Here is a 26,541-nt window from a genome sequence, read left to right as displayed (position 1 = left end):
TTGTATGTCATAAAATTCGTAATAACTACCTTCTAAAACTCACCAAATTTCATATTCATAGCTCAACTGGTCTTAGAGCAATAAATAAATTGGCAGTTTGAAATAAAAATTTCAACACCCCGTATCTCCGAAACTAAGCATTTGCGGACATATGTTTATAGAGCAAACTGGCATTAATTTTTCATGTAGAATTAGCCCTTAAAATTTTTCATACTTATTTACTAACACCCTGTATGTTGTATAATAAAAAAGTTGGGGACTTTAACAACTAGCAACGTTCTTCATCAATACAGGGTGTTTCTAAATAAGTGCGACAAACTTTAAGGGGTAATTCTGCATAAAAACGTATAACTGTTTGCTTTATAAACTGATTTATAAACATATGTCCGCAAATGCTTCGTTTCCGAGAGACGGGATGTTGAATTTTTTCTTACAAACTGACGATTTATTTATTGCTCTAAAACCGGTTGAGATATGCAAATGAAATTTAGTCGGTTTTAGGAGGTAGGTATTGTGCATTTGTTGACATAAAATGAATGACCGGTATACACGCCAATGGTGAATATAAAATTATTAATTGTATGCCAAAAATGCGCAATAACTACCTCTTAAAACCTACCAAATTCCATTTGCATATCTAAACCGGTTTTAGAGCAAAAAATAAATCGTCAGTTTGTAAGAAAAAATTCAACATCCCGTATCTCGGAAACGAAGCATTTGCGGACATATGTTTATAAAGCAAACTGTCATTATATTTTCATGCAAAATTACCCTTTAAAGTTTGTCGCACTTATTTAGAAACACCATGTATTGATGAAGAACGTTGCTAGTTGTTAAAGTACCTTACTTTTTATTAATATCCAACATAATCGAATGAATCAAAAAGAAAAATGTTAAGAAAGCCTAAGGTTACAGCTGAGTTTTAATTTCGATATTTTATATACGCTAGAATATTAGAATATTCCACAGGGTGTTCCAAACTTTGAGGAAAAAATACACTATCATTGTTACACCTGGTATACAATGACGCTTATCTGTTTAGCAACAATATTATTACATCAGTATTACTAAAGAACAAAGCTATAACATATTAAAAAAATAACTAAAATTGGACAACAGGTTTAGGAAATACGAGACATCAAAAATGTCAAATTTTTAAGGTGGTGCGTGAATTTTGATGCTTAGTGTAGATCCTTGGATCTTTTCTTCCAAAGTTCATGCATAAAAGCCTTCGAACACTCTGATATTATTTGTTCGTATTAGCAAGTACTTTTCATTCGTTCCATCCAGTCTCATATCCTTCTTTTCACTGTGAGTGATTCTTCCTATTACATATTTCTAACGACAGTTTCTGGGACTACGGATGTTTCTTTTGCTCCTCTTCTGGTAAGTAGTCCCGAGTTTTCGCCTTAAATTTCTTTTCGTCGTTTTCGCAAGGAGGTCATAATTGAACATTGATGTGAACTCCTCTTTAATAACATCGTCTCATAAATGCACCTAAAATTACTGACAATCCTATTACGTTTTCTACTCGAAAATGTATACTACCTACAGCTACATCTTGTCATAAGTAACTCAAATGAAACTTAAACTATTGGCATAAACAATTAACAGTTTTTTTTTAAATGTTTGAAAATTATTTCAGAGCTAGAAGTCAAAACATTAAAAAATATAATTATTTGTAGTTTCCGAAAAAATAATTGTTTATATTTTTAATTAAAGTTAACTGGCATCTAATACAAGGAATTAAATTAAACATGAGTGAATAATATATAACATGTTTTTGCCGTCTTTGTTGGTCCGGTTTTTAAATATAAGATATGACATTCCTCTAATTTGTGTTTGTATTCAAAATTTATTTTAATAATCAGCTGTGAAAATCTATATTTATCATCTTGTAATAGACATGCTAAATTCGATATTTTATACATTTTTCAGCAAAATATAGAATTTGTTTGTTTTGATTGATACTTCATTGTTAGACGTATGAAACATCAGAGATATTTTTAGTAGACGGCCTCAAATCTTCATTCCCGTTTACTTTAACGGTCTAATTTTAATGTCGACATCTGCGAGCCTTACAGCGTTGTGTCTTGTGAATATGCAGTTTCATTAGTCATTATTGACTTGTCTAAAATTAAAATTTAATTACCAATAAACACGTTTTTCCGGAATCACTTTGTTCTATTCTTTTTGACCTAAGATTATAAAATCTGTGAAAAATTTTAGACTTTGATTACCTACTCAGCTTTCCATAATATATTATTTTTTTAACTTTACGTCGCTTATATCAAAAAATTAAGGAAACATTCGATTTCCTTCTTCGTTTTTTGATTATAATTTTAAAAGTATTCACTTCCGAGAAAAGTTATACACAGATAAAAGTTGCGAAATTAAATTTTCTACAATATAGGATTGGTTAAAAATTTTTTAAAATTGTCACTCTTGTTGTAAAATAGCAATAATTGAGAAAAAAAAACATAAAAAAGAAGTATTTGCATTTTACATTGTTCAACCGTTTATGCTACACTTAGGACCTTCATATTTTACCCAGAAAAACTTTATGATATATTAAAACACAACTGTAAATTTCATTAAAATAGGTTCAACAGATTTTGCAAAATAAATTTTGCAATCCAGCTTTCGCAAAAAAAATATGTTTTCAAAATGTTGCAGGACTAAATATAAAGCAGGTAGCAAGTTTTTGTTTCTTTCAGATTTTTTTTCAGATTTCAAAAGAAATTTTTTTTAGTTATTGAAGAATACTGTATCTTTTATTTTCAATTTGCAAAATTTAAATCGGTTAACTACCACGGCGTCAGGAATATTTTTAAATACACAATAATTTTTGGTGCTACACGCAGGACAGCGGTGTTCGTTTCACACAAGTTGATTTCCACCTAAATTTCTTCCAATCTTTATTTAATTAATTATTTTCTTACTCTATATTTTGTTGAATTTTAATATTTTAATTCCACAAAAATCAAACTAATTTGATTATTGGTTGTGAAATATTGTTTAAACAATTGCATAATATGTTTAAAAATAATAAACTTTTATTCTCTAAGTTAAAATATACAAAGAAGGTTTTTGCTATAAAACTGTTATTTCAAAGGACAGCGTATGTGTTTTTATTACAAATTTATTTATTTATATCGAAATGTACTAAAAATTAAAATTTATCAATAATTATCAAAGGTCATTGGAATGACCAATCAGAGCAAACGTATCCGCTGTCCTGCGCGTAGCACCAAAATTAGGGATTTTTAAAAAATTCGTGATGCCGTGGTAGTTAACCGATTTTAATTTTGCAAATTGCAAATGAAAGGAACGGTATTCTTCTATACGAAAAAATAATTCAACTTGCTATCTGCTTTATTTCCAGTCCTCCAACATTTTGAAAAAATGAATTTTGTGATTTTTGTGAAATCTGTTAAACCGATCTCAATTAAATTTCCAGTGCTGTTTTCTTATGTCATAAAGTTTTTTTGGGTGAAATATGAAGATCTCAAGTGTAGCATAAATGGTTGAAAAACGTAAAATGCAAATACCTGTTTTTATGTTTTTTTCGCAATTATTGCTATTTTGCAACAAGGGTAACAACTTTTAAAGTTTTTAGCTTATCCTGTATTGTAGGAAATTTAATTATGCAACTTTTATGTTAGCACATTTTTGCTTGAAAATGAATACTTTTAAAGTTATAATCAAAAAACTAAGGAAAAAGTCGAATTTTTCCTTAATTTTTTGACATTTTGATTATTTAAACAATGTTCCGGACCTTTTTGAGTGGGAGGATAACTCAAATATTGTTATATGAGTTACTTTCAAGCAATTTCTACAAAAAATATGAGTCACCCTTTAACAGCCAAATGTACCGACTAATATTTTTACAGATGCGTCCTGGTCTATATCATCATTATCTTTGCCTTTAAAACTGTCAGCGTAAATTAAGGACCAGGGAATGGGACCGTGCAGTTTTCCTGGTATCGGTTGCAACAATTATGAGAATAAATGAGAACTGAACAGCGAGCCCCGATGCAATTTTATTTTCAGATAAAATTGAACAGTCTCTCCCTTAAATCTCCCAAATCCAGTTGTTAATCCCTCATAAATAACTCACATTTTTCACATATCCACCAGGAACTCATTTCTTATTGAACCAACCACAGAATCTCTAAAGAACAGAGAGAAGTGATAGAATTTGAATACTTAGGAGTACGTAACCATAACGACCATCGAAAAAAAAGGTGAAGAAGAGAAGAAGACAAAAGATAATTAAAGGGGAACACAGCGGTAGGGTCACAAAATCCCATACTGACAGCAAAAAAATGTATTAAGAACAGTTAAACTACTAATCTGCAGGACAGTAATCAGACCCACGGTGATGTACACCAGCGAAACACAGATCATAAAACAGCAGAACATAAAATCAAAGTAGAGATCTGGGGAAAAAGGTACTTAGCAAAATTTTCGGAATAATAGAGACGGCAGAGAATATTTGAAGAGAAACAAATAATGAAATTGAAAAATACTAATTTGTTTTGCTACACTTATGGCAAATCAATTTTGTAATTGCAAATTGCAATTTTTCTAGATTGCAAAATTATTATGCAAGAACTACTAAACCGATCCCAACAAAATTTATCACACATTTGAGTAATATTATAAAGTTTTTGTAGGCGAAATATGAAGGTTGTAAGTTATGGTTAAGAGGTCGAAAAAATTTATAGGAAAAACTCCATTTTTTCTACTGTTTCCTAATTATAGCTATTTTTTAACAATAAACATTATATTTTCAATTTTAAGCTAGTCAACTATAACTTTTTTTGTAATACCTCTCGAGTTACAGGCGCAAAAAGCAAACATTTTAGATTTTTTCAGATGTTATTAAATAAAATATTGAATAAGTTCAAAATGTCTAATTCAAAACAGATACCACCTGGACTATACAGAAATGTGTAAAATTATATAACTGTTTAAGGAAGTAAAAACTAGGCTATAATTAACTCATGCGACGAGACACAACATAAGAGTTATGGTTCCCACGCATATTTAAAAGATCATAATTTGTATTTTAAATTTTCTCAGTAAATGTAAACGTATAATTTCCATTGATTCTTAGGTATTATACTGCGGATATGCTTCTTTCACAGGATCAATAAAATTCTTTACCTAGTTAGTTCCGTTTAATTTTTGCATGATATGAAATGTTTCGTGCAAAAACAGAAATACGAGTACAGTAGAATCTCATGAAACGGCAATATTAAAGACCAAAGGGCACCGGATTACTGAAGTGTTCTGGATTGCATTAAAATTTGCATAATAAATGAAGTAAATCATTTCATAAAAGGAATAGGGAAAACGTAAGTACAGTGGAGCTCCTATAAGTCGGCCCCCGATAAACCGGAAGTTTGGCTAACCCGGACCGATTTTCACCAGAAAAACATTTCAACAATAAAAATGTACTATCCCGTTGCAAGATAATTTGGATGAATTCCCCAGATTATTTTGTGCTTGATATCGGCCCAGTCTCTTAATTTGGGGAATTCCATCCGAATTATCTTGCAACGGGATCGTATGTAATATAATATTTGAGAGATAATCTGTATTTGTGTAATTTGAACTATGTATATGATAGTAAAAATGGCTCATGGCACACGGCAGCGGCGGCAGAGCGACGGTCATTGTCTCGGATTTATCAGAAACAACAGACACCTGTTATTCCTTTATTTATTTCAGACTGTCTTCTATGTATCTATCTAATCAGCCGTAAATATCCATCCTTGGATATAGGCCTCCCTTCCTTCTTCCATGCCTCTCTATCTTGGGAAATTTGCATCCAATTTGACCCAGTGTGTTTCTTCAGGTCATCCGACCATCGCATATGTGGCCTTCCCCTTTTTCGTTTGTGGTTCCACGGTCTTCAATGTATAATCTGTCTCAGCCTTGTTTAAAAAAGTCTACTGTCTTAGCATTGTTTAAAAAAGACTAAAAGACTATTTAAAAAATTCTTTTTTAACAATGGTCTTAGTTTTCACTGTTCATAACATCATTCCGATTGTGGCTGTATTGTGTATAGTACAGTCTTGCATTTTTTGCTTCCGTTTGCTTAGGTTTGTGTTTGCGTGTTTTTAATAATTTAAACGTGTAGGTACTGTGCATATATTATGTATTTCATGTTATTTCAATTATAACGGAGTTTATCTGTAAGTATAACGTATTTTATTAATTTTTACCATATTCTCCGGCTAACCCGGATTTTCGATAACACGGATCGGCCGCGGTCCGGATTAATCCGAGTTATCGAGGTTCCACTGTATTTGTATCAATGTTCTACATTTTTTTTATAACTGTAACATATCTCATATTTAACTAATTACATACATATTTAAAATAGTTTAAAATATTCCTTTGTTTTTTTTTACAACGTATAGTCGTTGTTTAAGAAGCCTGTCTCGTATGTTTCGAAGAACTATAACATCTTTAACTAACTATACTTTCATGCGCTATTTCTCGCGTCTTTAGCCCATGTTATGCAGATATTGAAACAATCAAATACAGTATCTGGTTTTTCTTTTACAATTGTAGTAGTTGGTAGTTTTAATGGACACGCGCCAACTCGCAACTTTTAATGACAAACATTTTCAGATCAAAATGTACACCGGCCAATTCGTAACTTTTCTGCTACCTGACCCTGCCAACTCGAAACTTTCTACAGGTGAATTCGAAACCATTGATTAAATCTAATACCTCAGGTAGTTAGGTTAAAATGGGGCCCCTTTAACACGGGGCCAATAAAGATATCACGTTAAACCTTAAAATCAGATGGAGGCCTTTTTAGAAAAAGTTTTACATAGAATAAATAAGAGCGCACAAAAACAATAAAAATTTGAAAGTTACAATATTTCGGCCATGTAATGAGACATCCAGAGAGATATAACCTTCTACACCTCATAATTCAGGGTAATATCGCCGGAAAAGGAGGCTTACGCCGAAGAAGAACATCCTGGCTCAGAAATATTCGGGAATGGTATCAAGAGACCACCGCTAATCTGTTTAGAGCTGCCGCAAACAAAGTTATTATTGCCAATATTATCGCCAACATTCGATAATCGGAGAGGGTACTGAAAGAAGAAGATAAAAAATAACAAAAATTGAAATCGTTTAATAAAATAATTGAAATTGGATTTTCTCTACTACCTCATCCAAGAAACAATACATAAATGACGGATACCTTTTACACCACCTTCAAAGAGAGTACTTTATACAGGTACATACCTGGAATAACGGTATTAGATTATCAACATCGCATCGTTAGGAACTATGTACTTAGAAAATTAAAGTTAGAAATTCACCGGTACTTGATGGGTTATCGAAAAATTATCTGAGGTACAGAGTTGCCAGTTGGCCTGCAATTAGGATGGGGGAATAAAGTAGTTACGAATTCACCGGGATCCGTTTAAATATCTCCACTAAGCTTTTTTCTTCTTCCTGTAATGCTTCACATATTTCTTCATATCTCATAATTTGCCCTTTTTCGTCGGTCACATCAAACCAAGGATGTCAATCTTCTTCATTTTCTCGAATCCTTTTTCTGATAAATATTGAAACCAATCGTCAGTAGACAGATTACTTTCAGAGTCACATTTTTTTGTTTCTTGTGATACAGCAGTCATTTTGTACGCCGTAGGTTTTCCCATGGTCACTGAAGTAATGTAAAACAGAGTTCCATGAGTGAGTACGAGAATAAAACATCCTTCAAATAAATTTTTTGATCCTCCTTCTCATTCCTCGAGCCTTTGTCAGCATGTGGTGACACACTAAATATTGTTAACTTGCTGTCTCCTTTAGCTGCAATCCTATGCCAGATGGATGGCTTCATGAAGGAATATTTCCACCAGAGTCTGCATTTGGTTTGCCTATCCTGTTAAAGATCTTCCTTTTGGTCTTTGGCCTTCTAATTTTCCTTCTACTATTCTCTCTTCGACATCTACCATATATTCGTAGATTTAAAAGCCGGATACGACTCTGTTAATATATATGAACTTCTCCTGGATATGGTGGAATTGCAAATATTTCTTTATCTTATTTAACGAACTGAACTTATACTCAGGAGCATCGAGCATGATCAGAATCCGGAACGAACTTTCAAGACCCTTCCAGTGCAAAAATGGACTACAACAGGGTCCAAGAAGGCCGACTAGATAACGAGACAAAACAAGAAAAGCTTAGATATCAAGACAACCTAAAGGGAGTGAATGGAGGACTATTCTAAAGAAGGCTTTGGCTCATAACGAGCTGTGATGCCACGCGGATGATGATGAGATGAGTTTATAAAGGTTATGTAGGTCACAAATATTCTAATCCCTCAGAAAAAATGAATACGGTGTAATTTTATATTAGACAATAGATACAAACATTTTTTATTAGGAAAACGCTCAAAGCATAGCAACTGAAACTATCGATTAACACTTTACACAATTTATCAGCGGTAACATCACGCTTTACGAAATGTTTATTCACGTATGACGCACGGTTAAATAATGAATGAAAATCCAGAACCAAAGTATTTAGCATATTTCACCTATACTGAAAATACAGTGTGTACTTATTATTTATTTTACTGCTCTTAAAAAGTAGAAAAAAACATGAAATATCTAGTGATCTTCACCACTTCCAGAGGACCACTCATGTGGTCATTATTTTTAAAAGTTGAGCTGCAATGTTTTATTCATGAAGAACTTCAAATTTTTAAATGTCATTCTTGTCATTCTTGATTTAAGTACATTGTTCTGTATGTTTCTAACAAAACAGGATAGAATTATTTAATTTAATAAAAAGAGAAGCAAAAAATAGTGTCTAAAAAATTAATGAAATGAAAACTAAATACTTGAATGTCAGCAAAACCATACGAGAGACGGAACATCTCATGTAGGGATTGCAATCCAGCAGCATTTTTAATCCAGCTGGATTTTTGCAAGATTGACCTAAATCCAGCTGGATCCAACGCGGATCCAGCAAAATATGGAATCAAAATAAAAACACGATTTTAATGTTTTTTTTTGTCTGTATTCTAAATTTCAAAAAAACAGAAACATGAATTATTTAGTTTTTGGAAGACCAAGTTTTGAAAAAATATATTTTATCTATCGTCTAACCTAATTCGCACAGAACTGTACATATAACCGGTTGCGGAGGAGAAAGCCCTTTCGGCCTCTATGTTGGTCGGTTTTAAGGTCATCAAATAGTCATAGACCATGGACAAATGATCGCCTTTCACTCCATCTGTCTCATAAATGGCCATTTCCTTTTCCAAAATGTTTTCGTAACCTTTAGAAAACCAGTTTTTCTTTGGTTATAAAAGTTTTCTCATTCTCGATTCAATTCAACCTCAAGTTCAAGCTCCGGATTAGTTGACCCATCTTCTTCTATTATGTCCTCTTGCACTGTTTCCACAATCACTTGTTTATTTATAAGACTCAACAAATTTTTCATCTCTTGTCGCATTGCATTCTTCTTCGGCCTGGGAAAAAAACAGGATTGTTTAGTCCTTCGTCACACCTTTTTGGATTTTGTAAGTACACTAATGTACCTGTAATTTCAGAGAGGCGCCGTTCCGCGATTCTGTTGCGTAATGCTTCCGATGGATTGGCACTAAAGCTAGAGTCCTGGCTATTTTAGTTTGTCTAAGACAAATTTCATGGTTGTGTCAGCCGTTATCAAAATGGACTCTCTTCTGCAAAGAACTTCTACAGCCAGTTTCACCAGTTAAAGAGTGGCGATCAACTCATTGATTATTGACCACTTGCCAGCAGAGAATATTATCGCAGAATCAATGAGAGAATATTATCGCTAGCGCCATAGAATGGCAAGTTGCCGACTCACGGCTTTGAATAAAGAGGCTAATGAAGACATTAAGTAACCTATTTCGAATTTGACACTGCTGCTGGATCCAGCATCTTAAAACAAGCTGACACTGATGCTGGATCCAGCAATTGCAATCACTAGTCTCATGGATCCACCACTTCACTCCGGAATCAAATCGACCATCATCTGAGTGGACAATGCCCGGAGGAACCCGTCCAAAGCGACCAAAGATGCAGAAAACAACCGGAAAGGTTATGGCCTCTGTATTTTGGGAACCACAAGGAATTATTTTCATTTTGATTTCTTGAAGCATGGAGAAACAATCAAGACCGACTACTATATTGGTTTATTGGAGCGCTTCAAGAGCGGAATCGCAAAGAAAAGGCTTTATTTGTTCAAGAAAAAATTGTTGTTTCACCAAGACAATGCACAGTGTCAGAAGTCAATGAAATCGAGGACAAAAATTCACGAATTGGGCTGTGAATTGCTTCCGAACTCACAGTTTAGTCCATATTTGGTTCCCAGCGACTACCACATTTTTCTGATAGAAAAAATACTTTGTGGCAAGATATATCGCTCCGATGAGGAGGTAAAGATAAACGGTTTTACAAGGGCAGCATAAAAAAATTAGAAAAATATTTTAATAATTGTATCGCCGCTAAAGAAGGTTATTTTGAAGAGGAGTGAAAGAAAATAATGTATGGCGTAGCAGATACAATTTTGAATTCCACACAACCTACAAAGAACTTGATATCATAAAACTTATAAATATTGGACGGTTTCGCTCGATATGATATGTCGAACGGATGCAGGAAAATGAAATGCTAAAGAAAATAATAAGGCAGACGGCAGCAGGAAAAAGATCAAAAGAGAGACCCAAAAGATATATGCATCAAGTGAAACAAAATCTGAAAAGTCCTAAGATTACCAAGTGGAGTAACAAAGTAATGAACAGATCAGGATAAAGGAGAATCGTAGAACAAGCTAAGAACTACAGAGTGTTGTCGAGCCAATGACGATAATGATTATGATGACTCGTTTAGAGAAACTACTAGATAATGAAATTGAGTCGTAGACTCTCACAGACGCCACCTGCAAGGAAATTGAGGCTTTTGAAATGTGGCTGTATCGTCGAATCCTGAAGGTATCTTATACCGACCACGTTACTAATCAGGGTGTCTTGCTGAGAATACAAAAAGAAAAAGAGCTGTTAATCACAACAAAAAGAGCCAAAATCGAATACCTCGGTCACATCATGAGGAACAGTGAAAGATAGGGAATGCTGCAACTAATCTTGCAAGGAAAAGTAGAAGGAAAGTGAGGACTGAGGACCAGGAAAACGAAGGATTTCCTGGCTAAAAAATCTACGTACGTGGTTAAACACAACGAACACAAATCTTTTTAGAGCAGCAGTGTGCAAAGTACAGATTGCCACGATGGTCACCAACAACCAAAACGGATAGGTAGTACGAGAAGAAGAAGAAGACTAGATAATGTGACTACCAAAGCGAATCATAAAAACTGTTATCTAATAAATTATACGTATTTATAATAGCACTTGAAAGTAAACCTAAAGGTATGAAACAACTACGTGCGCAAATTTTGAGCCTTGTAATTTTATATAATTCTGTGAAGAGGTTTTTTTCGTCATGCATTATTATCGCCGAATTTTAATCCTTCAAATTTAAGCTTAGACTTAATCGCCTTGTATAAATTTTTGCAAAGATTAATCCTCAAAGATAATGGTATGTACCTACTTGTTAGTATAAGAGCTGTGAGACATTTTTGAGTAGGTATTTTAGGCAACCTGAAAATTTTTCAGCTGACTCTTCTATGATAGCCTAATACAAAAATGCCGGTCTGGCTAGAGGGTAGCGGTTATTTTCCCCAAAAATCCCCCCCAAAGTTAAAAAAAGGGTAAAAATTGTTATTACAAAAAATATCATTGATATGACTTGAAAGTAAATTTAAATATTTAAATATAAATAAAATAAACAGGCCAGGCGATTTGAGGGCGATTTTAACTCTGCAAGATACTTGCATTGGCGTCCCAGGGGGTGCATCTGAACTTCAGAAGATTTCATTTGAATCTGTACATACTATTAACGAGTATAAAACATACAACTATACATGCATAGATATGTACATTCCTTCCGGACAGGGAGGTGCAATTGTTATTTTGACAGGGTATTTTTTAATTTTAAAAATAAATATTCTAAAAAAGATAGGTTTTTTTGGTGAAATTTTCCAATTTCCATTTGATCAAACAAATTATGCGTGCATATAAATGAAAAGCGCTATAGGAAGCAGCAGTGTGAGAAAGAGCGTATACCGATAGCTGTTTGCGTCCTCTGTTGTAGCTGAGCGAGTCCGTTCCCTCGAGAAAATCACGTGACCTGGCGATATCCATGTTGTTGTGCCTCGAATCGTTAGAGTAATTGTTACATATTTTATAGTTTTTAAGGATTTTTCTTAATAAAAGGAAAATAATGAGTACTATACAATAGATTTTGCAAATATGATAGAAAAAGACAAATTTATTACAGTAAAACCTCTGTTAACCGAAACCTTTTTAACCGAAACATCGTTTAACCGAAATGGCTGACAGTTTCAATAATTTCGTCAATAAATAATAGTGAATTTAAAAAAAAAACAATAACGTTAAGGAAAATGAACATGTTTAGGGTGTTTCTTTAAGAAATTTTCTATTTTTTGTGTTTTCCTTTGTCAACGATGTTTTGCTGCTATATCACTCCAATACTGTGTAATTTGATACAAGAAAGATACAAAAAACAATGTTATTTTTAACCGAAATTCTGGTTACCCGAAACGGCCTCCTTCGGTTAACGGAGGTTTTACTGTATTATAAATATATAGGTAGAAAAGTATAAAACTATAAACTAAATTAATTACGGGCAAACGAAGCCTGGACAATCACGGGCGGATCTGAAGAAAGACTTGCCATTATTGAGATGTGGTGTTATCGAATAATTTTAAAAAATATCATGGACACAACACTTAACAAACACGGAAATATTAAGAAAGACGATAAAGGCAAAATAAATACTCAACACTATGAAGGAAAGACAAATGAGCTAAAATAAATATACATTCTCTTCTTCTTCGTCAGACTCCCCTCGAGACTCAGATTCTTCTACCATTCTACCTGATCTGTAAATAGTTGTAATATGTATTTAGAATTAATGAAAAATTAATTAGTGATTAATTGATTGAGTTGCTACGTATTCTTACTTATATAACCAATTCTTAATACTTTTCCTTATATAACCAATCACATCACGTTTTTTATTTCTTAGTATATGACCAAAGTAGCTCATGTTTCTTTCCTTCATAGTGTTGAGTATTTCTTTTGTCTTTTTTATCTTTCTTAATGTTTCCGTGTTTGTTACGTGTGTCTATGATATATTTAACATTATTCGATAACTCCACATCTCAACAACGGCAACTCTTTCTTCAGATGCGCCTGTGATTGTCCAGTCTTCGACTCCGTATAAAAGGACGGAGAATACGTAGCAACTCAACTAATTAATCACTTATTAATTTTTAATTAATTCTAAATACATATTACAACTATTTACAGATCATGTAGAAGAGGAATCTGAGTCTCGAGGGGAGTCTGACGAAGAAGAAGAGAATGAATATTTAAGCTCAGATGAGAGTTTGAAGAAGAAGTACAAGATTTGGACACAGAATTAATTTAGTTTATAGTTTTATACTTTTCTACCTATATATTTATAATAATAAATCTGTTTTTTGTATCATATCTGCAAAATCTATTGTATAGTACGTATTATTTTCCTTTAATTAAGAAAAAGTTACTTAAAAAACTATAATATATAATGATTACTCTAACGTTTCGAGGAACAACAACATGGATATCGCCAGGTCACTTGATTTAGCTCGAGCGAACGGACTCGCTCAGCTACAACAGAGCACGCAAACAGCTATCGGTATACTCTCTTTCTCACACTGCTGCTTACCTATAGAGCTTTTTATTTATATGCACACGTAATTTGTTTGATCACCAGGCAGTTGGAGAATTTCACAAAAAAAAAACTGTCTTTTTTAGAATATTTATTTTTAATATTAAAAAATACCCTGTCAAAATAACAATTGCACCTCCCTGTCCGGAAGGAATATACATAGCTATGCATGTATAGTTGTATATTCTATACTCGTTAATAGTATGTACATATTCAGATGAAATCTTCTGAAGTTCAGATGCATCCCCTGAAAATAATGATGGGGCGCCCATGCAAGTATCTTACAGAGTTAAAATCGCTCTCAAATCGTCTGGCCTGTTTATTTTCTTTATATTTGAATATTTAAATTTACTTTAAAGTCACTCCAATGATATTTTTTGTAATAACAATGTTTACCCTTTTGTTTAATTTTGGGGGGATTCTTGGGGAAAATAACCACTACCCTCCAGCCAGACCGGCATTTTTGTATTAGGCTATCATGGAAGAGTCACCTGAAAAATTTTCAGGTTGCCTAAAATACCTACTCAAAAATGTCTCACAGCTCTTTGACCATGTAGTTTGAGAGTAATTGCACTGTTACAAAATGTGTGCACTAAGAACTGGTACTTACTTTTATCAACAGTGTACTTAACAATGTAATCAAACACTCACCTGTAACAAAAAAAACAAAGGTTAACACCAAAATATTTTAGATCTTGACTTCAAAAACATATTTATAAAAATGCATAAGATAACAATGTTATTATTCTTAAAATATACTCAAAATATTAACCAAATGTTTATCATTAATTTCAACCTTCATTGCCTAAAATTATTGATATGATTGCTAAAATAATCTAGTCTTTCAGTAGTGAAACCTAAGTATCCGGGTAAAGCCGGATTTATGTTACAACGGGGACGTGGACGGGACGGGTCACGTTGAAGGATGGTCTTATATGAAAAGCTTTGGCTGGTTTATGTTACGACGGAACGGGGCGAGCCGGGAAGTGCCGAGGACGTGCGATTTCTATTGTTCTGTGCGCCGGGCCGTCCACGTCCCGGTGTAACATAAATCAGCCTTAACACTACAATAATACTTGCAAACAGCAGAGAAGGACTGCGAATTATGGTTGATTGCACTACGTAGTACTGCGAGAGTTCTGGAATGGCTCTTAACACAAAAAACCAAAATCATGATTGTCAGTAAGAAGCAGAATGAAGACGAAACCTTTAGAGAAAGTACCCAGATACAATTGCTTGGGATGTGAGCTAAATGAACAATGGGACCGCAGCCTTGAAATAAAACGACGCATTGATATGGCCAAAAGCGTTTTCAATAAGATGAAAACAGTATTATGCAATGGAATACTGAGAATAGAAATTAGAACTAAAGTATTGAGATGCTACGTAATCTCCGTCCTTTTATATAGAGTTGAAGCCTGGACAATTGCTGACGTAATTTAAAAAAGACTTGCCAGCTTTGAGATGTGGTGTTATCGAAGAAGGTGGAAAATATCATGAACACCATACGTATCAAACACGGATATATTAAAAAAGATGAAAAAGGGACTTAACACCATGAAGAAAAGAAAGATGTACTTTGGTCACATACTAAGAACTAATCACATACTAAGGAAAAAGAGGACCAGGCGGAAGATGCACGTCCTGGTTAAAAATATTAATGCAGAAGAGTGGAAAAACAACAACAGAACTCTCCAGAACTGCTGCCGGCAGCGTAAAATGGGTAGTGATGATTACCAATATTCTAAAAGAATGGAACACATGAAGAAAAAGATTCTATGAATCTTCTTGATTGATTTATGATTCTTGAATGATTCTAAGGATATGAACAGAACAAGTGGGTCGCGGTGGAGGTGGATGTCGCGGTGGATGCTACTAGTTAAGTCGCGGTCGATGTGAACAGCACATTCTTCTTCTTCTTAAAGTTCCATCTCCTATTGGAGGTTGGATATCATAATGTCTATGGTCACTTTGTTGGTTGCTGCTCTGAACAGTTTTAATAAACTACAGTTAAACCATTCTCTAAGGTTCCTCAGATAGGAGATGCGTCTTCGTCCTATGCCTCTTCTTCCTTGGATACTTACTTGCATAATAATTCTCAGCAACTCATATTTTTCTCCTCTAGTAATGTGACCTAAATATTCCAGTTTTCTTATTTTTATGCTGTTCATAATTTTTAACTCTTTATTTAAACGTCGTAGCACTTCAACATGGGTTATCCTTTGAACCCACTGAATTTTCAATATTTTTCAGTAACACTAAATTTTTAACGCTTTTATTTTTCTTACGTGTTGTCTCTTCAGTGTCTAAGCTTCCTTTCCGTATAGTAATATAGAAAATATGTAGCATTTTAGAGCCCTCAATCTGAGAGGCAACTGAATGTCTTTGTTTGTAAGCAGTGTCTTTATTTTTATAAATGCTTGCCTTGCAGTTTCAATTCGGACTTTAATTGCATTCGTTTGGTTATTTTTGTTATCAGCCCAGGTTCCCAGATATTTGTAGGTCTTTACTTTTTCTATTTGGGTTTGCTCTATAATTAATCTTTCATTTCCATATTGTGTTTTTGAGACAATCATAAATTTAGTTTATAGCAAGGAGTTTACCTGCGCTGCTCAGTCGAGCTAGGACCACTGTCAAGTGAGGTAGTTTGATGAAATTTGAATGAAAAAAAGACTATACTGTTTAATTTTCAATTTCTCTTTTTCTAGTTTTAACAGCCGTTGGCCAATAACAGTTTGAGGTGTTACTCTTTTTATGTATGCAGTTTTTGTCGTGACGGTGTTTACATTTTGGGATTGTTTTACATTTGTTATGTTTCCTGAAGCTCCATTTGAGGAAGGACGTGAAGCACGAACAATAGTTTTTTCCTGTGTATTCTTAATATCTTCATCAATTCTTTCTTCTTCCCCATCTTCTGATCTGAAAAGACTGGTACTATCATCTTGGTTGGATGCCACCATCAATCACAGGGAAGCATTCTTTTAGACCGCGCAGTAGACATCCATGTAAAACAAACAATTTGATTTTCGAAAGCATCGATGTAAAACTTCTGGATGGAATTGCGCTAAACCTGCACCGCGACTTACCTGCTCCGTTCTGTTCCATTCAGTAAAATGTGTTCGTTTTACATGGATATCGACATCGACCCACTTGTTCTGTTCGTACTCTAAGAATTATTTAAAGACCAAAGTCACGGCTGTTTAGTTTTGGTTCGTAAATAAATACAGTTACTATTTATTATGATATATTTTTTCTTATATACTGAGATATGTGGGACATATAACTAGTAGAAGAGAAGGCATGGAACGAATGATAGTTGAAGAAAACGTAGAGTGCAAAATATCCAGAGGAAGATCTCCGGTAAGATGGTCGGACCAAATAAAGGACATGATTGGTTACTCATTCTCCGAAGTAAAACAACACGCAGGAGAGAGATCATTGGACAGGAATAGTCAAACCAATTACATGACGCCACTACATCCTTACGTTACGAAAGAGAAAAGATGGAGGAGGAGGATGAGGATATTTGTTATAGTTTAAACATAGTTTGGAACATAATTAGTTCAGTGGTTCTTTCGCTGAATCGTCATCTAATTTATTCCTAACACCTGACATCCTTCAGCCCATCCATGATATGCAACCATAGATACACTAACAGAACAACAACGGATATGTCAAACTATTGTTGAACCTATCCTCTGGGAGCGGTAAATATGAATATAGGTCCCGTGGTATACGCTGTGAGCTCGTACATAGAGGGGATATTTATAAATTCGTGAGCGCCAGTAGTGACAAGTCTGTAAACGTTTACCGGAAATTTGACATAAATGTCAAAGTGATTAATTTTAAATTAAAATTAATAACATTAATTATAAAAAATATTTGTTGATCAAAGCTGTGGTTTATATTTTTACCTTAAATATACTTACGTTTTAAATACTGAATTTGCGTTTTTTAATGTTCTGTAATATGTAATTATAAATTAACCTTGGCGCCATCTACATGTTAATCGTGAAAGTATCCGAAGTAAGAAATTAATATTTCATAAATAGAACGTCAAAATGATTAGCAAAATCTTAAAAAAATCTATTACAATTTAATTACTTTTTAGCGTTGTAAATATTAAGCGATAACAATTAAATAATAAATTTAAAAATTACCAGTAAAAGTTGAATTAGTAACCGCTAGGAGCGACACCAGCGAAGCTCAGAGCCTATACTCTGAAGTAGCGGGGGACGATCTTATGTGTCTGCTTTATGTGCGATTTAAAAAATTAACTTTGTTTAAAATTTTACTACTAATTTTGTGCTAATGTTTCAATATCTTATTAAACATTTGCTATAAATACTTTATATGGAAGAAAATGTCAGATATAATACATAAATATGGTTTAATTATAGAAAAATACGACGTGATTTTAAGGCTGGCAGCCGAATTGTGACTACTGTCATATCGTTATTATCATTTTGTAAACAAAGGTTGAAAAGCATTGACATATTAAGCCTAGACTCGGCATAGTCACACAAAAAAGCGTAACGCGGAAACAGCATGGAAACAGTCGATCGGTGGTCTATCTATCTCTTTTAACCAAACGATCCCGCGCATGTGACTGACAAAGATGGCTAGACCACTCAATCCTATGTCGACGTTGCACCCCGATGCATTGAGTGGCATATCCCCTAGCCAAGTCTATCCCTCTTTACATGTTTCTGTTGAAAAGCCATTGTTTGTCTAATCTCATGCCTTTTTAATTCCTATTTGCTTCATGTGTTACTTTTTCTACTTAAGTCTAGTGTTTTTTAAGATACTACCATCACAATTCGGTCTTAAAGTTCTATGAAATATAATTTTCAGTTATTTTAAGTGATGACATAAATGGATTGCAATGCAAAACATAAACTGTTGAAAAACAAAGTACACGGTGTTTAGCCGTTTAGCACATCAAGATTCACGGTTATATGTTAATGGTCATATAATTCAAAGAGTACCCAGTTTTAAATATCTTGTTTGCCATGTTACTGAACAACTAGGTCCAGATACAGAGATAAAATGTAGAATCGAGATACCTCGCACAACATTTTTAAAAATGAGGTCGTTCTTCTGTAATGATAACTGGCAAATTCAACTTCGAAAGCGTATGATTAAATGTTACATTTGGTCAGTCATCTTATACGGTGTTGAAGCATGGACATTAAAAATATCCACCATTAACCGTTTGGAGGTTTTTGAAATGTGGATGCACAGACATACCTACATTAAAAATACCATGGACGGCTATGCTTACAAATGTGGCAGACCTTAAGAGCGCAAATGCTACTCGCGAGTTGCTTGATAATACCAAATGTAGAAAGATGGCCTATTTTGGACACGTAGTAAGGGGAGACCGATAAAATATTCTTTTCTTTAACTTATTATGATGGGTAAAATCGAAGGACGTAGAGAAATTGGAAGAAGACAGGCTTCTTGATTGAAGAATATCAGGGAGTGGACAGATATAAAGAAAGCAGAGCAACTATTTAGAATAGCTCGAGACAGACAGTTTCGCCATGTTAATCGCCAACGTCAAGGGAAACCCCGTATATAGAAAACGAAGCATTTTCGGACATACATTTATATAGCAGACTGTCATTTTTTTCATGTAGAATCACCCTTTAAGTTTGTCGCACTTACTTCTAACACCCTGTATACGAATTCTATATTTCTTTTTAGTTTTGTTCCGAAAATATTTATTTAAATAAAGCAATTACCTTAAACTGAATTAAAATTCTACTAATAAATATGAACATATTATATGAATAATAGTAATTTCTGGAACTAATTATTTTTGACGAATGTTAGATAAGTAGTTGTAGGATAAGCCACGAATGGTTATTCACCCTGTATTTCAATTTACCTGTTCAGCAGACTTCGGTAAGGTGATAGGTATTGACGTAATTAAATTGCAGCCATAACAATAAAATAGATATGGTAGGTTGACATATATAATAAATATATATCTGGTTTGTTTTACTCCATTTAACAATACTTTGCAATAATATGTGCTCAAGGTTCTGCTTGTTTAATCGCCATATCTTATCGCAGGTATAATTAGTGACAAAACTGAGTCATAAAACATATAACGCCGTATAAAGATGTAGTTAAAATTTGTTGTTGATCACTACAGTTTGTTAGCATCTACTGTTAAAATGGGTAACACCCAAAAGAAGAGTTACAACTTAGAGGCTTCGCCCAATTCGAAATACAGCCTGCCTCAAGGTCAACAGATTCCACCCGTAAAGGAGGAAAAGCCAATAGAGGTCACCGGTGAGGTGCAGGACGAAAAGCTAAGGTCAGTAGTAGACGGCCCTGTTCGAACTAATGCAGTTGTGGATGAAGCTGATAAGGGAACATAGCTATTATTAGGTTTTATATTTGAATGTAAATTTGTACTCACTATGCCAGTATTATGGTTACAGACACTGTAAATAGAAGTAACGACTAGAATTTTTGTAAAATTTATTTAATAAACCATATTTTGTTTTAATTTATTTTTATTTTCTCTTTTCTATTAATTCTTTCTATTTTTTTAATATAGAGTCCGTTCCATCTTAAATTTGCTCTTTGTTTTCTATATTTCTATTGAATATTTTTCTTCTTACGTATCCTTATTCTTATTTTTCTTGGTAGCTTACAGCTGTTTAGGTTATCCATGTTTATTTTCTTATAGTGTACTACTTTTCAAATTATTCTGGTTGAATTTTCGTTGTGTGTGTCTCTTATATTGCTTTATTTTTTTATATTCTGTATGTTTCAGCTTCATGAATGAATGAATGAATGTTTCAGCTGTAGATGTTTTTGTTGACAAAATTTATTTTTTTTTAATTATTTAATTTTAGATATGTGTGTGTCTCTTATATTGCTTTATTTTTTTATATTCTGTATGTTTCAGCTTCATGAATGAATGAATGAATGAATGTTTCAGCTCCAGATGTCTTTGTTGACAAGTTTTTTTTATTCTTTGATTTGAAAAACAATTTTTTGAATTGTTTTTTCCAAATTGTACTGTTTCGCTACAATGCATTTTTGGTGATTTTTAAATATATCTGAGAACAAAACTACTATTGATATAAGCTTTATTTCAATCTCTAATTATTAACTTAAAGATTATATACTTTTTGAATCATTTTAATTATCTTAATTTATATTTTATTCTTTTTGATATCTGTTATTTTCATTCTGCTTTCTGTATAATAATATAACTCTGTAAATCGATTTTAGCACTGTTCGTTTCTCTCTTTGCAACAGATCTCTCTCAGCTTCTCTCAAAATCCAGATTTCATGTTCGTATATTATCAATTAAATTTTTGGAAGTTACTTCGATACTCTCGAACTCGTCCTAGTTTTTCTCCTAGCAATTCTATGTCTCCAACCATTCCTTTTCCTCCTAACTACATATACTCCGTTTTGTACCTGCTCAACTCCCTCTTGAATAGCCCTTCTCCAACCCTACAATTTATTTTCCAAGATTTCTGAGCTCTCTTCTACTAACATGATATGATCAGTACAGAGTATTGACCAAGGAGTCTCCTCCCTTACCTTCTTTGTCACTATATCCATAATAAGATTAAACAGGTAGGGACTCAGTAAAGGGCCTTCATACAAATCAACCGTCACTGGAAAACTTTCGGTCAAAACGACATAAGTCCTTATTTTGGTGTACGCTCCCTCAGTAACCCATTTCTCTCCATAGCTCTTGTCTAGGAACTGTGTCGTACGCCTTCACATGATCTATAAATACCAAATGTATGTAGCTCTCTTTTATTTTCGACGTATTTCTCTATCAACTATCTTAAAGCAAACAAGGCATCCGTTGTTCTCCTTCCTGTCATAACCCAAACCGTTCCTCTATAGATCTCTCTATTAAACCTTCGCTGTACAGTTTTCTTCCAAATTTTCATTGTATGCATCATTCACTTTATCCCTTTATAGTTCTTACAGTTGTTAATGTCCCCTTTATCTTTATACAATGATACCGTCACACTCTATATCATGGTGTTGGGTATCATTTCTTCCTCACTCATCATTTGACACAAAATATCAACACCTTCCTCTCCTTGAAACTTGCAAACTTCCACAGATATTCAATCAGGTTCTATGGCCTTACTATTCTTCATCCTAGTCGCGATTCCCGGTATTACATTCTAATTTGGGATCCCGCATCCTCTGTATCTTCTCTGGTGTTCTTCCTTTCGCAACTTTCTAAACTACTCACACAATATTTGCTTTATTTCAACATCGATTCTTAACACTCTTCCATCCGCACTCTTAATCTTCTGTAACAAGACCTTTAAAAACTTTATTAGACCAATAGTATGATATAAATGCGAGACATAAAAATGATAACAGCAAATGGATAAAGAATAAAAGATTTTAAAATAAAAAATTCAAGAAAGATCTTTGGACTTATTAACAAAAATATGATATAAAAATTTCGATTGAACCATGAACTTCATCAATTCTTACAAGAGACACATATCTGAGAATTCATTAGGCAGCAGAAACTTCGATGGAGTAGTCTTGTAGTCAGGATAGATTATTGTCAAGACGAGTTCTGATTAATAAAATACACAGCAACATAATCAAAAGGAGGCCATGGACAAGATCTGAGAGTAAATTAGCAGATGACTTACAAAACGTAATGGATGGAGGCCAAGGATTTTGGACACTAGCACTATTGGATGAAGAAGTACGGGTAGAACTTAATTGCATAAATTCGTTATTTCGTAAACCGGCAACTTTGAGGAAACATGTCGATTTTTATTCTTAAATTATGATTTTTTGACATATTATATATCATACTAGTGACGTCATTCATCTGGGCGTGATGACGTTATCGATGATTTTTTTTAAATAAGAATAGGGGGCGTGTGCTAGCTCATTTGAAAGGTTATTCAGTTATCTATTAAGTAATATGGTTACTCTCAACCTTTTGTGCTATCCCTAAAAATACAAACGCTAAAGATTGCAGTGAATACAGAAAAATATCATTAATAAGTCACATTCTCAAATTATTCTTGAAAATAATACATGGTCGTATAAACAAAAAACTAGAAGGAATATATGATAGTCAGTTTGGGTTCAGAAACGGACTAGGAACCAGAGAGGCGTTATTTGCTTTTAATGTGTTAGCTCAAAGATGCATGGACATGAATGTGGATGTGCATGTTTGTTACGTTGATTTTGAGAAGGCTTTTGACAAAGTAAGACATGAAAAATTAGTCCAAATTCTAAAGACAAAAAACATAGACAAAAGGGACTTACGAATAATAACAAACCTTTACTGGAATCAAAGAGCACAAATTGTAATAGATAACGAACCCAGTCCAGAAATTGAAATCAGGAGAGGAGTTCGGCAGGGATGTATTATGTCTCCATTACTCTTTAATGCATATAGTGAAGCCATTTTTGAAGAAGCATTGCTATCTCAAAGTGAAGGAATAATAATTAACGGAAGATCTATTAACAACATAAGATATGCAGATGACACCGTGATTATAGCAAGCTCTGCTGAACAACTCCAACTACTACTGAACAAAACAAACAATTTCTGTAAAGAATATGGACTAAAAATGAATATAAAAAAGACAAAATACATGATAATAACTAAGAAAACAAACATACAAACAAGCATACATTTGGGAAATGTACCGATAGAAAGGGTTGATAAATACAAATACCTAGGAACCTGGATTTCAGAGAAAAATGATCAAACAACAGAAATAAGAACCAGGATAGAAATAGCAAGAAATGCGTTTGTAAAAATGAAAACAGTTCTCTGCAACAAAGACCTTAGCTTAGAACTGAGAGCAAGAGCTTTGAGATGCTACGTGTTCTCGATACTACAATATGGACTTGAAAGCTGGACATTAAAGCAAGAACACATAAATAAGCTACAGTCATTTGAAATGTGGTGTTACAGAAGAATGCTTAGAATAGCATGGACACAGAGGAAAACGAACACGGAAGTACTGCGAGAAATGGGTAAAGAATGCGAAATAATAAACACAATAAAAATAAGAAAGTTACAATATCTGGGACACGTAATGAGGGGACCGCGATATGAAATGCTAAGACTGATAATACAGGGAAAGATAAGAGGCGGAAGGAGTATAGCAAGAAGGAGAGTGTCATGGTTAAAGAATTTAAGGGACTGGTTTGGATGCAGTTCTATAGAACTCTTTAGAGCAGCGGTGGATAGAGTAAGGATAGTGATGATGATATCCAACCTCCGATTAGGAGACGGCACTTGAAGAAGAAGAAGAAGAAGATTAAGTAATATAAATATTAACATAATTATTTGTACAGGGTGTCGAAAAAATGTTTTTTAATTAAATTAATTTACACAAAAAGAAGAATGTATGTAATTTGTTTAATTCAAAATACGTTTTACTACTGTCAAAAAACAGAAAAAAATATTTGTTTGACAAATAAATATTGTGTTTTCACTTAAATTCAATGTTCAAGCTGCCACTCACCTGCCTCTTGGCAGTTTAAACATTTAATTTAAGCGGAAAGCAATGTTTATTTGTTAAATAAACTTTTTTTTATTTTCTGACATCAGTAAAATGTATTTTAAATTAAATATATTACCTACATTCTTCTTTTTGTGTCAATTACAATAAAAAAACAACTTGTCGCCATCGCCCAGATGGATGACGTAATTAGTATGCTATAATATGTCAAAAATCATAATTTAAATATTAAAATATTTAATTTGACATTATTTGGCTTTGACACACTGTGTAAGGCAATATGCGCATGATTAGTATTTATTTTAAGTAGTAATCTTAAATATTGGCTTAACATGTTTGGTTAGAATTTTTCTGGTTTTGTTTTATAAATCAATTGTAATAATATAATAAATTACATCTTATTAATTATGATCACATAAAACGTTTATTCTGGCAGATATTCTATCGATGATCTCCATTTCTAAAACGTTACGAATATGAGGATTAACTTAAAAACGTTATCGGTACATCATGATTTATTGGCTTCAAATAATGATGTGATCATATTTCGTTGTAAAAATAGAATAATATTGTAAAATAATAAATATCTTAATAATAACCTAAATTTTAGGCAAGACTAACTCAAATTAGTAATGTATTATATATACAGGGTGGGCCAATTAAAACAGTCCACCTCGATATTTGGCAGTCTTTATTAGATTTTAAGAAAATCAGGAAACAGGTCGATTTTGTTCTAAGGCGGATACATGATTACGATATAATTTGTTAACCTCCTCTCTTCCACTTCCCCAACTCCATACTTTTAAAAATGATAAATAGCTGATCATTAGGTATTAATACTACTATCATAGTATTTATTTATGTAGTATCAAGTATTTATTTTGTCAGTTATGTCAAATATTTATGTAGTCGTCTATTTATTAGAGTAATCTTCATTTATTCCCTGTATTAAATTGTATCTTGCAGGGATTAAATTTATGGTAGGGGAGCCCAAGCGGAGATTTTTGCAGTTACTCGAGCGCGTCAGATTATGACATGTGGAGAAACCTTGCACCCTGTAATTACCCCTACCATGTATTGAATCTTAATACAGGGGAGTTCGTTAAGGGCGACCCGAAAAAAATCTATCCTTAGAAATACTAGAAATCGGCAGATTAAGATAAGTACATGCAGAACAGTGTATATTTTAAAAATCTGACCGTGTCAGTGGGGTGTAAGGAAATGGGCGAGTCACAAAGTTTCACAAGAAAAAAGCCAATATTTCGAGAAATAAACGTCACATCGAAAAACTAAAAAATACGTTTTAATTTTTTTTAAAACTCTATCGAATGATACCAAACACGAACAACCACGAAGAGGAGTGGGGATAAATTTAAAATTTTAAATAGGAACCCCGCGATATTTCGCGAAATAAACATCAGATCGAAAAACTGCAAAATACACGTACAGTTGAGTCCCTGAATCTTTACCGGTGCGTCATCATTTAAAGCATACGAAATAAGTCGATAATAAGTCGAAAATTGAAATTTACTAAACGCAACAGCAAGTCACTTACTGCCACTTGCTGTTGCGTTTAGTAAATTTCGATTTTCGACTTATCATCGACTTATTTCGTATGCTTTAAATGATGACGCACGGGTAAAGATTCAGGGGACTCAACTGTATTTGTCATTTTTGAAAAATCTATCGAATGACACGAAACACGACATGGGGTGTGGGGTTACTTTAAAATATATTAAATAGGAGCCACCATTTTTTATTGCAGATTTAAATTCCTTACGTAAAAACAAGTAACTTTTATTCCAGAAATTTTTTCGAATTATGGATAGATATAATTCGCAATAATCGGAAAAAACCATTGTTGGAAATGCAAAATTAAATTAAAAAATGGAAAGTCCCCCACTTTATGGAAAATTTTACTTAACTTTTTTTGGTTTTAGTACCTAATTTAATAATCACAACCCAATAGGTCCCCATATCGCTCGAGTAACTGCAAATTTACCATAAATTATGATGTTTCAAAATCCTACGAACGGTAGTGCGTGAAAAACCAGACTCTTTGGCCAATTATCTTATACCTGCTGTGGGATCTAAGTAAATTGCTAATCTTATTTTCATAGTTTTTTTTTGATTAGCTACTGACCCCGTTTGACGAAATT

The 26,541-nt window shown here is 33.4% G+C and overlaps 1 protein-coding gene across 5 annotated transcripts in view; it reads right to left on the bottom strand.

The window, feature by feature from the left end:
- Positions 1–26,541, bottom strand: part of LOC114326427 (glucose transporter type 1) — a 659,305-nt gene that overhangs the window by 181,643 nt on the left and 451,121 nt on the right. The gene's annotated exons all lie outside the window — the stretch shown is intronic.

This window comes from Diabrotica virgifera, chromosome 1, assembly GCF_917563875.1.
Source record: "Diabrotica virgifera virgifera chromosome 1, PGI_DIABVI_V3a".
NCBI classification, from domain to species: Eukaryota; Metazoa; Arthropoda; class Insecta; order Coleoptera; family Chrysomelidae; genus Diabrotica; species Diabrotica virgifera.
The sequence above is the reverse complement of the archived record's forward strand: the minus strand, read 5'-3'. Positions and strand labels throughout refer to the sequence as shown.